Here is a 14,975-nt window from a genome sequence, read left to right as displayed (position 1 = left end):
GCGAAGTGGGGCTGGGGTAACGGCTCTTGTTCAGCCTGGAGAGGAGGTGGCTTCAGGGACACCCAGCAGCAGCCCACCACTTAGAGCAGCTCTACCGAGAAAACAGGCTTCTCACAGTGCTGGGAGGGCCAGAGGCAACAGGCGTTACTGAAAACAACAGGGGTTCAGTGACCCTCTCCGTGAGGACAGCTGAGCAGAGGAGTGGGCTGCCGAGAGAGCCTGTGCGTCTCCATCCTTGGGGGGCTTTAAAGACCAACCCTTATAAAGCTCTGAGCAGCCTGATCTGACCCCGCTGCGAGCAGTGGGTTGGAGTAGGGACCTCCTGGGGTCCCTTCCTACCTGAAAGGCTGAGTGAGTCTACCCCGGGTCAGCCATGTGGTGCGGCCAGCGCTGCTGAAGTCAGGCACAGCATCACACCAGCAGAACCAGACAGCTGCAGCTTAGCGAAGCCGAATAACTAGGTATGTCTGCAGAAAGAAAATTTGGAAACGAGAGTAATGAGGTTAGCATTTGACCTAATTGACATGAGAACTTATAAAATATTAATCTCGAGAGCTTTGGGAAGAATTTGAGACATACAGAAAGCTTGAGCAGACCAGAAGGGCTTGCTTCTGTATCATTGATGGTTAATTTAACTAAGGAACAGTCAGTTTTGCTGTTTAGGAGAGAGGATTTGTGGTTTAAAGCTGATATACTTAAAACAATTCTGGTCTCAACCCACCTAAGAAGAAACTGCAGCATTAGAACAAGCCATAGTCATTGTTTCCCTTAGATCTGCAGGTTTACTGTACTCAAGCACAGTAATATTGTGCTTAAGCACAAAAGAAACTCCTGTGCAATGTATCTGTTTTGTTCCACTGTGAGTCTCAAGAGATTGATATACATAGTATTGGAGTTATCAAAGGAGATGTACTTAACCTGCTAACATATCTGGTCAGCAAACAGGACATGAGTCTCTGGGGCAGGAGCTGGAACACGCAGTGGATACCCTTTTCCCTTTGCAATAACAAGTGCTCAGGAGGTACAACAGAAAGCAAGGAAAAAGGCACTGCTGTGACCTACACATGCAAATAGGAACGTGCAGATCAACAGGGCCTTTAAACGTGGTAGTGTCGTGGGTGCTCACCTACAGAAGCTCATTGGGATGTGGGGTGGCAGCATTCATACTACAAGCAGACCCTCTTCCCTTACCTTTTGGCCAAAAATCGTAGTAAAAATGCTAAGGTTACAGGTTCTCCAAATGTAAGAAATAACCGTCTGACTGCCACATACCCTGCTCTTTGTACAAGCTATTCTCCTGCCTTTGATTGCATAACCACATATTCCTTTTCCAGAGGGCCTGTGCCCTGCTGTACAATTACAGTGCTGCCTTTTACCCATTCATTCTGCATACAGCCTCAGGCTTTGCTTATTCTATTTACTGTCTAACACCTCCACTGCATTCAAGGGTAACACTTATGAGATTCTGCTCTTCCTCCTCCACAGCATCCAGCTTCCTCAAACATTAATTAATTTATTTTTGCAGCATAGCGATGGCCCTGCGCATGTTATCACTTCTACAGCAGGAGAAAGAAGAGACTCTGGCTGAAACTATTGAAGTGTCTGGCAAATATCAAGTACTGGATTGTTGTCAAGAGTTCTTGGCATTACACATGTTCAGAGCATAATTTCCATTAACTTCAAATACAGCTGTAAGAACAGCATAGCAACACTGAATGAAAATGGTGGTAAACACACTGTTCTAGCATTTCATGGTGGATATTAAGTTGGAAAAAAAAAATTAACATCAAACTAGGAAAAACTCGCCTCACACCCCTTACCCACAGCCAGGCTGCTCCATGAGAGCTCAGCCGTGTGCTGAGCTATTCCCAAGTGTCTCTTGTAGAGCAGAAGACAAGTGGCAATCAGCTGCCAACAGCCCGGTTCAGCCAACTTGCCTGCCACAGGAGCGATCCCAAGTGAAGGCTCAGTAGGCTGCAGTGTTTAAGGGTCTCATCAGTTTAGACGTTGTCACTTGTTTTGGCAGACTGCAGGGGCACTTCTAGGCTGGTGTTCAGCTTTCTTAACTATCTAAACAGACAAGCAGACATGTTGGGACTCACAGTATGTCTTCACACCATTAAGCATTGTTCAAGCTTTTTCCAGCTGCTAGGGACTGGTTGCCTCTGTTATTTTCTTCTAAAACCTGATGCTGCCTTGCCCTCCATAAACGTTAATGCTGCATCCAACAGTCTAATCTTATAATTGTTCCTGCAATCCCTTACTTATTATTTAACGTCAGCTTCTGGGAGGAAAAAAAAAAAAAAAGCCTAAATCTTCCTGCACTACTCCAGCTGTGGAAAGGATCCTTTGGAAACAAGCATGTGATCATGTAGTGAAAGAAAGCAGCAAAACACAGAATAACATGGTGAGGTTGGACAAATAATGTCCATCCTTTACTTCTTTTGCATTTCAGTTTGGAAGGGCAGTAACATTCTCTTTTAACGTAAGTTCATAAGACTCCTAATTAAAGCAACAAAGTATCACAGTGTCTCTTCGCTCTGCTCCTCAGGTCACAGAATTAATGTAGGAGCTGGCAGTGCCAGGACGTTGTCACCCACGGGGAGGAGGTGATGGTGTGGGGAGTGACTGTTTTGCCAGGGGACCTTGGAGCCGCTTGCTGAGAACACCAAGAGGAATCCAGAGGTTTGGTCAGTCTAGGGAGATTTTAGAAGGGAGCATCTTTGTTGATTTAAAATCTCTGCTCGTCCCTTACAGTTTGCCCAGCTTTCCCCGTCTGTCCTCTGGTCCTTTTCCCTTCCCTCGGTACAGAGCCCTGCCAGCTCTCCCCAGCCTGCCTGGGTGCCCAGCTCAGCTGCTCTTTCTGCCTCCTGCAACCTCGGCAGAGCTCAGGTACAGCCTGCCACCTCCTAACAAATGGGGTTTGTCATCTCTAAGTAGGACAAGCTTTATTAAGAAAGAAAAGGGAATGGTTGTTTCCTAAAACTACTTGAGATGCTAAAATAAGAAATAACTTTTTCAGTACTCCAGGCTGTTGCTTATTTCAGCTACAATGCTGCGTGTTTACAAGATAACTGTTTTTCGAAGGACAGTACTTGAAGGCTTAAATTGAGGCACCGTGGTTTGTTCTTTGGTGATTCCTGAACTGAGGAAAATATTTGTTCAGACATGTATAACGCAGAAATGGCTCTTCTAACAAATTAAAACTTTTGCATCTCTATTACAAAGAAGCAATGTAATCTCTTAATCCTATTTACATTCAAAACACTCCAATTTTATTCTTACTGCTGAAGTTGGTTATCAAGAGAAAGCAGCTATGGTTGACATTTCTGGTCAGGGCTGTAACAGCTTGGGTATCTGCTGAGGGGCTCTGGCATTATGAATCTGCTAAAACATGTAATGTCAGCAGATGTGGAGGCAGCCATTTGTGTCCAATTTTTGTAGGAGGCTCCCAAATTTCTGGCTACTGTGGATAGTCAGGCCCTCAGGGCTGTCTGGGTATGAACACCCTGGGACGACAGGTTTTACGAGATGGCTGGACAAAAGTTTTCTCCAGTCTTTCTGCAGCGGAAGGGTAAGAGCTACCCCAACTAAGGCTGCAGAAACTGGGCTTTTAGAACCCCAGAGCCTGGATATGTCTGGAAGTATCTTACTAACCCGAGGGAGACCCAGGCCTCCCACTGGGATGAAAGTCCACCTGAGTTTGTGCCTAGCTCAAGCCAGGCCTTGCTGATGACTGTATAGTTCAAACTGCAAGCCGTGGACTCTGCCCACAGGATACTGACTGTGAAGCTGGGCAGCAAAAAGCATGGTTTTGTGATAAATCACAGGGACTTGCAAGTGGATTTATTTCAATTTCTACTCCCAAGACTGCACTTTCACATTCAAGGGAGGGAAAAAAAAATCACTGAGTCTAAGGCAAGGTAGGAGATCAGCTCTGCAGCCTAGCAATATTGAGACACACTCAAATATGGAAGAGACAAGTTTGTGTTCAACTTGTTTATCCTTAATGAATATTGAGTTATTTCCTTGGGAATGCTTCACTAGATAGGAGAGACTGACAGAGCATCATCCTGAATGCCCTATTTTCAAGACATTTTTTTACATCTGGTTCAATGGAGATTGGGCTGTTTATTCATGCAACCTGAGAATCTCTTGCCTCCTCCATACCTCACTGGCTACTTGAGGTAGTTTACCAGATTCAGTGAAAGCCATTTGCAGGTGTGAATTTTATGCGCAGCCTGAGCTCACTAAGTTGAAGAATTTATGTGGGTGATTTCCTGCAGTAGGTTGTACTGCTTCCCATTGATGGAGAAATACAGAGAATGGATACCAGGGGAAGAAATAAATACACATTCTCAAATTCTTTCATCATAATATCATAGCACGCACAAATGATGCTTGAGGCTTGGAGTATACAGATGAATATCCTGCAGGGTAGAGACTCTGTGCCTCATACTGCTTATAGAGCCAAATGCCCTTCTCCTTAGCTGCTCATCAGTATGGACAGTCATCCCTCTGCAATTGAGTGCTCTACAAAAGATTACTGTGTTTAAGTGACACTCCTGAGTCGATAGCCTATAGATCCTAGTACCATCAATATACATCTTTTCTCTATGGTTTTCTGCTGCATGCATCATATACTAAATTAATCTGAGATGGTTACTGAGGTGTCAGAATTTTATCTTCTGTATTTCAGTTCTCTCCTTAGAGATAATGGGGGAATAAGGCAGATAAATTTCACATTACTACAGAGTTGCTCTTGAGATTCTTCCCGAGTTTCTTTCCAACAAAAAGTGCCTGCATCTTGCTATCTCCCAGTCATTTTCCTGGTTGTAACAAAACATCTGAATTCAGTATTGGAAGCACAGAGAAGCATTCACATTAAGTAATGGAGTAAACAGCGAGGACAGTTTCCAGTACAAAGCTAAGTTTGAACTTTTAGTCCATAAATTCTCATTATGGCTCATCAGTAGTAGAAGTTTTGTGTAACAGATAAGGTTTCTTTGGTGCGTGCCTTTCTTACTGTCCCCTTCCCTAACATTTGAAATCACCTCTTGTGCCAAAGATTGGCGAAGCTTATCATATTTCCCAGCCCTTCAAATATATTCATTATCTAGAAGCTGTTCTGTTTTCTAAATCAAATTGCACCCTAACCTAGTGCTGAAGGAGCTCTGCATCCACCAGATGATGTCCACAAACTGCAGCATGTTGTCAGTAATGACATTCAAGCTATCCTCTGTTCTCTTGCTTAGCCTCAGGAACTTGTAGTACTCTTTCACAGGCTACAAAAGTTTAGATAGATAGGAGTAAACCAAGGATTAATGAAGATGGAAGCGCAGGAAGAAGCTACACACAGAGACGGGGGAAACCTGTTGGAGAGTTCTCTCCCAAAGACAGGGATAGGATATGACTCTCTGTCTCTACAGTGTCACTTTACTAAGTTGACCAATGGGTTTATGCATGTGATTTACATTGCAGCAAATTGTCCCATATCTAGACTTTTGAGAGAGGTAAAGCAAAAGGGGAGCACACGCACCCAGAATTTTATTAATAAGCTTGTTTGAATCCAGTTTCCTCATCAGCCAAATAATTAGTGGCTGGCTCCACATAGTGGTTTCTCATGTAATTCCACTGAGTAGGGGCTTGGTATTTGGTATTTTCTCTCTCAAAATAGCATTTCATTAGTTTTCCAGTGAGATGCCATTTGCAAGCCTGAACAGTCTCATAGCATTTGCGAGCCCCTCAGCAGCAGAACAGTGAGAGCTGCCTGGAGTCCTTCTGGCCACTGCCAGTCCCACTGGTGGCTGGAGGGACCAGAAAGATGGTTGTGCCCTTGTGTGCATCACTGAGTGTGGCATCGGGTGTCTGCAGAGACAGGGATAGTGTACCAGTGGGTGAGTTGGCCCTCTATAACCTTAAGGGTGTACTGGAATTTCTTAAAATGAAAATAACAGAAAGCTAAAAGCATGGAAATACTAATATTATACCAATCCAAGTCAGTGTCTGGCACTCCCAAACTAACCATGCATGCGCTACGACCTTGGCTTAGACGTCTTATGGCAGACAAGTTTTTGACACATGGTTATGGAAAACTACTCTGCCAGAACTCTTACTTCATTCCCCACCCTGGAGTCTCCTTCTTGGTAGAGAATATTCTCATAAAAATTTAAAAACCTCTTTTCTGCTGAAGATGTCTTATTTTCCTCAACTCACAGCTATTTAGCAGTGATCTGAGACATATGAACTTATCACTCATGCTCCTTCAGTCTCACAAGCATGACTAATTATATCAAGCATTTCTCTGTGCGTCAGAGAGCCATTTACCTGGCCTTTTAGGGTGCTACAATGCCAAAGATACCCTTGAGAAACATCTTTCAGAAGCCAACCTACCTATCTCCTCATTCAAGTAATCTTTCAAAAATGGGCCATTTTTAAAGCAGAGGACTGAAAGAAGAAGAAAAAGGCACGTGCCTATTTTTATTCCCAGCTTCCAGCTTTACGGGTGACCCTTTTTCTGCACAGCACCTGCCTGTTGCTAAGCCAAAGCCTGAGTTACTGACAGTGCAGCAACACTGCTCCATATACAGTTCACTAGAGCTGAATCCTGGAGCTTTACAAGAACTCTCTGCAAGGGAAAAAGGCCAAAGGGAGACTCAGATCTTGCTGTTTGTTGGTTTGTTTCTACAAACCCCTTGCCAATATTTATGTGCCCATCAGAAAGCAAGGATTAATTTTCACCACTGAGTGAGGATTGTTAAAGCTATGACAAATCTGCTAAAAGTATCTGATTTCAGAAGGAGTTGTGGCGAGCAAGATGTTGTACTGTAAAGACCTTGTTAGTGTGTGTGATGTGCACAGCTGTGTCATTTTGTGTCCCTTTGTTGAGCTATGACACCCAGTACTACTCAGAGGCTCTGATTTCAGGTGCGTAAGCATCTCTGGCAGCCTGAGAGGAAGCCAAGCTGATTCAAGCAAATAAGGCTGGACTTGTGTACTATAAAAAGCATGGCTAAACTCTAATCAGAAACTTTCTGACATTCACAAACAATGAGATGGGTTCCTGTCTGCTTCCAGTTTTGAAATCTGCTCTGTGGGATGTGTGGGGTTAATGTGCAGCTTTCCATTAAAACACTGTCCAATAACTAGTACCAGTCATAATTTCTGGGAACTGTATATGCTTCTGGGACCAGCCAGTGAGAATGGGGACTCTGATGCTCCTTTGAGGGTGCAAGCACATGAGACTCCATCTGCTGGGTCTTCAGCTTACAGCACAAACTCTCTTCTTGCACTGAATGTCCTGCTGCTTCTGGAAAGCTCTGTCTCACAGTGCAGTGACCAGGAGTCTGTAGGTGCAGTGAGCAGGCTCTTCCTTGGCCTTTCTCTGCATGGGCCGGTTGCAAAAGTAAACAAGGCACTACACAGATGTTTAAAAGGACAGTGTGGGAAAGGAGAGAAGAGAGAGAGAAAAAGATTCATCCCTCCTGAGCATGTATAATGTATAAAAGTAAACTCAGTACACCCTGAAAAGATCTGCTGGGGTTGGACAAAATCTTGTCTTAGAACCATTCACCAAATAGCATGTGTCCTCTTGAGACCCAGCTGACAGTTTAGGTCACACAGCAAGACTGTGGTATGCAAACAACTCTGTGTATGCCCATGAAATGGGACCTCAGACTTCGACATGTAAGGAGTCACAACTGCCAACAGGTAACACAGCAAGCAACAGAATGGTGACCTGACATCACACAGGATGAATAACATGAGATGGTTAATCTGCACGTGTGCATATGGATACTAGTCTTTTAACTTCTGTTTCTACCACAGTGATTTTTGATCATCTTTTCTGCCTCAGTTGAAAAACAGATGGGGATGCTTAGCACTTGCATTTTCTGTTGATAGAAGTAACATGCCGTAAGTGTGTGCATGAAACATCCCAAACATCCATCCCTACAAAAAATCAGATTTTTATCACCCCATCTTTTTAAAGACAGCTGATGATGAAACTTGTATACTCGAGGTGAAGTTCAGCATAGTACAACACTCACTCTCTAGTCACATCCTTTCAATTCTTTGAAACAGAAGCTATGCAGACCTCAGCCAAACAAAAATAATTTCTTCCAGATATTTTTAGAGGCATAGCTAGTGTTTAGAATGGTGCTGTCAGAAGAAAATAAGAACCTGTATGTTTTTATTTAATCTTTGGCCTACAAATCTCTGTTAAAATGCACAAGAAAGTCTCATGTATACATCTAGTACTATGATAGGTTGGCCAGCAAAATGCAGCAGTGAATCTGCAGTCCTCAGGGGCAGCTCTGTGTGCAGAGTCCACGTGAAAAGCTGTTTTTTTTTCTCACCACCAGCAGTCCAGCCGTGTAGGAGGCCACTCTATGTCAACCTAAACTCTCCATGCTGTTATTGAAAACACACCTCAACGACACACAACTTACTTGGCATCTTGTGTCAGTGTGGGTTAGTAGTGCCCTGCTATCGCCCATGCTCTGAGGTAGGCAAGGTCTTTGAGCCAACTGATCTTGGGTAGAGTTTTTCCTGGCAGCTTTTTCCTTCAACATTCACAACATTCCTTCAACATTGTCAGGGCTGCTCTGACATTGTGCAAACTCACAGTTAATATTAGATCAGCCGTGCCCTGCAATGGCAGAAAAGTAAAGCCACTGCTCTGGAATAGCTGTGCACACTGCTTGCTTTCAAACATTGCTGGGAGCACTTGCTGCTTTTTTTTTTTCTTTTTTAATAGTGATGCTTTCAAATGTATGCTGCTAATGTAGCAGTGAATGTTTTACACACCCATCTAGTGCACACAGAAGGGCTGAATTCTGATCCGTTTGCACAGGGAGGCATGGAAGTCTGTCAGTAAAACCACCAAAATAAGCCCTGTGCTCAGAGTGCCCATCTCTTGTTAGCAAGAACATCCACACATCCACCTGCACAGAGACGGTGCTCCAAATAACTCAAAATTTGGGTTAACTCTCAATAAAAAATGTAGACGTTGAATCTCTTTCTTCCTCTGAAATGCCAGGTTGGCAATATCACTGGACCTGGGGGCAGGCAAAATGCTGCTTTGATGATGGATCTATTCTTGGCTGTGTGACAGACCCCCCAGGGAGCCTGCTACAAGTCATTTCAGGCAGCACTTTCCATAACATTTTGCCCTGGCTCAGGCCTGCTTACTATCCTTGACTTCTGCTTGTGCAGGAGTAAATAATTTCTAGGTGCTTCTGAAAAGCCTATGTGTAACCTTCCTGCAAGCCTGACTGAAGCCTGGAGCTTGATGTGCTTCTCACTGACCGTGAAGCTACTCTCTCCCTTCCCGTATCTCAGTGTATCCACAACACACATGCTGTAGATGTGAGATCCCATCCACATACCTGTTTTGAAGCTAAATTAATGTTTGCAAAGCATTAAGATCCTCAGTTATAGAAATCTGAAATATTGCTGGTAGCTCAGAGCTTCTTTGGCTGCAGACCTGTCAGAAGAGTCCAGAAAGGTGGGGTGGGCAGATGCGCATCCATGGAAATGCATACCTTGGCTGAGCTTTCACCTGCTGCCTCTTTTATCTTGGTCAGTCCCGTTCCATCAGTTACCCACTGCGGCAAGCAAAGCCAAGTGCTGCACTGATATATCCCTTACCATTCAGAAAGCTTAGGGCCAGCCTTGGCAATTCTGCTGGCCAATGCTTCAGGGAAAACTGGCAATATAACTCCTCAAATTATCTGAGTCATTCTCCGTGTATTCCTAGAAGGATTATGACTGATGGTAATTGCTTGTAATGAACAGGCACCCATCTTTTCCAAAAGATTAACTTCCACTGCGCATGGGTGAGGTAATCTGCACAGGTTTATATCATATTCCCTGCTTATGCCCAGCTCGATTTTAAGATGGATCTCCTTCCTTGAAAAAGCTCATAAAACCGCTAGCTTTTGTCTATTTCTAAAGCCCCAGTGGTTTTGTTAGACAGATGCATGGCTACAGGAAAACGTTATTTAATGTATAAAATGAAAAGCAACTGGCTCAATAGCCCTCAGAGCAGGGAGAGGACTCTGCTGGCAAGGAAAGAAGCTGTTCTGGGGAGTGGAGGTAAGAGACCTGTGTACCATTAGAAAGGCCGCAGCACAAATATGAGAGAATTACAAACCCTGACTGTGTAGGAGGGATAAAGTAATGTACACCCCAGCCCGTTCTGGCCATCCTTCCTCTGGAGCACTGCCCTGATATACATAAGAACAAATGTTCTTTGGTGCACCTGTCATGGGGGTGGACCTTTAGTTAACATAAAACAGGAATGCTGGCATAACTCCTGAAGCTCCTCATCTCCTTATGAGGGTGCTGAAAGCCAGCAGCTACTGCACATTCACATACTCGCTACCATCCCTTCTGCAGCGTCCCACAGAGCAGAGAGTGGAACTCAACCCTTGGCGTGCTTTTCAATCCCATGTGGCGTTCACAGCTGCAGGGAAAAGGACAGGAGTGAGAAGCAACCGGTGTGGCTACAGGCACAGAGAGGCTGTAGATACAGCGCACGGGTGCTCAGTGCTGCTGGAGGCAGCTACCGACAGCTGCAGATCTGCATGCCCAAGCAGCTTATCAAATTATACCTGGGCCTGCATCCCCCCAGTAATCAAGGCTCTGCTGGCAGTTCCGATTACAAACTCTCTTTATCACGGGTTAATAACTAAGCTGTAAGCACTCAGACTATGATAACACACTTGGGAGCAAAGTCTTGAAGCATTTTGTTCTTAAAGCATGTGTTATTTCTGTGTTGATTTTTTTAAGAACAGAGACTGCAAACAGTAAGAGAAACAATCAAAACCCCACCAACAATACACTTGGAAGCTCACTAGGCTCATAAAATGGAAATCTGACCTGCTTTATGAAAGTTATTTCAGTATTTTTGCATTTGAATTTAAAAATGTCCTTTATCATTCACTGAGTGCTTCATATTACCTGTTATTACTTTCTTCTCTATTATCACGATGGTCCGACTTAAGTCAGATTAAAAACAAAATAGTTAATGGAGAAGCGATCACAATTTGCCATTTTGAAAAGTGTCTACACATTTATTAGGCAGACTGACTTTCACATGGCAAGCAAGGTGACCGACCTTGCCCCCTGGCCTCCCTCTTGCTTCCTGGCTGTTTTGTCCCTTCACTGACAGGAGCCCTGGCAGGCGGAGGACAGAAGCTGTGCACCAGCATATGCAAGTGGTTATGATTATTTCCACAATTTCAGTTTTGCTAACAGTCATTTGAGGCCACCACTTTTCCATCCGTAGAGGTTAAGTGTGGAAGGTGACACAAGGCGTTTCTGCAGTTGTGCAGACACACACACACGTGCACAAGTGTACTTCTTTACAGTAAGGACCGAGACTAAAGTATTTAAAGGATCAACCTAATAAGCTTTGGAGATTCTCTATGTTATGGTGGCTCTAGAACATGCTTATTTTTCCACTCCTACAAAGTGCTGTAGCAATTACCAAGAGAGGTGTATATTCAAACTAGTTAATACAGACTTCAGTTTGTGCTAAACCTCATTATTTGCCTGAAATATTTAATAGGAATAAAATAACAGTAGTGTTTTGCAACTGGATTCAGTAATAGCAGTGGCATCTAATTAGTTCCTGTCACCAGAGGGCATTGGAGGACAAGCTGATTTTTAGAAAACACAGGGACTATCCCTTCAGTTAAACCAGTGAAGATTAATGAAGCCAGTGGGACGGAGACTGCCCTCTTGTTGATACAAAATGAGCAACTCTGGCACAAGCAAACAGGGAACTGGGCCCTGGCTTTGCCCCATGCAGAGCTGCAGACTAAGGGGCATCTCTTTGATTGTCCCCCTGCATCTGTGCACACATCTGAGGATGAGCTTGAACACAAATCAGGAATGTGACTAAGTGGTGCTTCAGAGATTGCTGGGCAGCCAGGTCACAATTACGTTGGGATGACTCTTGAGGTGCCAACTGCTCGTCAAGAAAAATAATGGTAATACTTGGCAATCCGCATCTTGGGTCCCCTGGTGCAACACAGTGGGTTAATTCAGAAAGCAGAGTGCAAGAGAGGCAAAAAAGCACTTGGTGACCTTCCTTCTGGAAGGAGCTGAGCAAGGGGTTGTGGGGTGAATCTGAACTGTCAGTCCCTGGCTCTCCAGCCCATACCAGCTCTCTGGGAGCACTCCTACAGTGTACATGGAGACTACAAGGCTCTTTTGGGCTTCAGCAGTTTCCTTCTAATTCCTAGTCTGATTCATTAAATTCATTTCTATGTTAAATACAGGCTTACAGCAGGATTTTCCTAGACTGCCTCACTCGACTGAAGGTACCTCTTCAGATTAGCAAAGGCATAAAATCAATCTGAGCCTGGAAACAGTGTGAAAAGTACTCGCTTTTTCCAGTGCCAAAACGGCAAATACATTTCAGTTAGCAGAAAGAGATACTGTCCATTAGAATCAAACGACAAGGCTTTCTATGCATTATGAACACTTTGCTTTTAAATGGGAGGGCACAGGCCAAGTGGCCCTGGTCTATTATCACTGTAAGATATGCTCATTTACAAACTACGACTGTGGCAAATGCATGCCCCACGTCAAATCCACAAGGCTATGAGACCATTGACTTTAACGAGAGAGGGAATAGTGCTGTGTAACAGTCAAAGGCATCTAAGTCTAAGGCAGGGGTTCTTGTGGGTCAGCTCAACACCCTGATAATAATGTTCCAGGTTATATCAGGCGATAGTTTAATTTGAATTATAGTCTACTTCCTTGTTTTTCCTTTAGACATGCATTTTAAAAATTCCAGTTCTTGCTTCACTTCATTATTACATTATTCTAGGCAACTGTAACAGTCAAGTGAAAGAGGGAAAACAATGTGGTGTATTCATTTATTTGCTATTTTAGATGTAAAGCCTTGTGAACTACTCTGCAAAATACAATAATCAATGTATGGACCTTTCCAGCACATCACATATGCAAAAGACAGCAGGTATACATTGCCAAAAATGCTAACTTGTTCATTTTTCTTGAGAAGCCAGCTGGTGTCCAAAAGATGAGTACTGGAAATTGTCACATTGACATTGTTTTGGATCACGGGAAAGAAAAGAATCTGTCTTAAAGCTCTTATAGAGAATGCGCCCAAGTTGTCCATGAAATTTAAAATAAAGATGATCTGACGTGAATTTATGACTTGTGTTGATACAGGGACATGCTTCAAAACAAAATGTGTCCCCTTCTCTATCCTGTGTAAGTTGCCTTATTCTTCTTAAAGCTTTTAATCTGGAAAAACAATTTCTCATGGGTACTACACCCTTACATTTTTAATATCATCGGTAGAACAGACTCAAAATTACAAAAAAGCAGAGAATAAACAAAGCAATGCATAAGGTGGAATACCTGTTTTTTGCATGGATCTGAACACTTTCACTTGTGTGCTCTTAGCAGGAAAATTCTTTCAAGAAAGGCCAAATTTTACTTTATTTTGAAACTTAATTTTTGCATCTTAAACAAAGTCGAAATAAATTTCTTCTCCAAGTAGTAGTGTTTTAATTGCAAAATAGAAGAATGCTTGGAATATTCATCTTTTTTGGCCATTTAAGAGTTGACCACCTTCTGCTCCCCTTTGCAGAAGTGCAGGATGTAAAGTGACAGGTAAAACCAGAACCAGAATCTTAACATAATACTAAGTTAGCAAGTGCCAAAAAATGAAATTTTTTTTAAGAAATAAAACCACAATAATGCCCATAGGAAATTTAAAAGGGATATGTTTCCAAAATGACATGAAAACCTCCTGTTTACTTTTGAACAAACATAAATCATGAATGACAGTGAAACAGTACAACTTGCAATATATTCTCTGCTCATTGTCATGCTATGCTGTTTCAGGCTATGAGTATTTTATAAGAGAACATTTCTTATACAATCTTGTCCACGGATGGTAATGAACACATAGCTTTAACCATCAGGGAAACTATGCACAATTTATATGTTGATGCACTTGAAGGTTAAGATAATGGAAATGCTACTTTCCTACTTACAACTCCAAATTTTGACAGGTGCGCATTCCCCTACCATTTTATTTATCGTACTATTTATTTTCTCCAGTCATTTTTCTTTTAGATTACTTGAGCAAGACTTCCTAAAGGCACGGTACCAGTCACAGAAAACAGACCAAAACTTGCCTTTTGGTCCTCCTCGAGGGCAGTGCTGCCCACTTCTCTCAACTCCGCAGCATTTATGAAACATATCTGCACCAACTCCCGTGTGCTGAAGCTTTCCCACAGCTTCAGCAAAGGGCAGCAAGGACAGGAGCAGCTTGCACGTGCTATTGATTAGCCAAAGAACCAGGCCACTGAAACCCAAGGAAGTGCGCAACTCTGCTAAGGTACAGGCAGAAATGGGACATGTATTTTATATCGATAACACATAACGAGCAGTTTCCCACAAGCATCCCTGTGTTCCTCAGGAAAATAACTAATGGATTTTAAGAGCTGAGGGGGCTTTTTTCTGTTGGAAGGGTGCGAGAGTGCTGTGGAATGGAAGGAAATACAATTGCCATGTGGAGCAGGATGAAGTGCTACACACTCATGTCAGAGGCCCCAGATCTCAATGGAAGATATTTATAACTCTGCTTCTGACGAAGATGAAAGTAGTTCTTACACTGAGAAAAGGAACAAAAAGCGTTACCTAAAAATAAATGTCCCGAGTCAATGCCACCTATTTCTACATTCCCCTTTTCAGAGCTGGTTAAATGAACTATATCGAGAAACATTTGGGTTGTTCAAAGAGTAATAAGGCCATTCTGGAATTTGAATGGCTTTTACTCCCAAGCTCTACTAATTTATCAGCAGTTTTCCGTACTCTGCAATAAAATCTCTCACTGAGTTGAGAAGGGCAATTCAGTCAAGGACAAGGATGTTAGCTGATCCAGACAACGACCAGGGTAAGGTGACTGATAGAAGTACACATTA

Source organism: Columba livia, chromosome 4 (assembly GCF_036013475.1).
Source record: "Columba livia isolate bColLiv1 breed racing homer chromosome 4, bColLiv1.pat.W.v2, whole genome shotgun sequence".
Taxonomy (NCBI): domain Eukaryota; kingdom Metazoa; phylum Chordata; class Aves; order Columbiformes; family Columbidae; genus Columba; species Columba livia.
Note: the sequence above shows the minus strand (reverse complement) of the source record.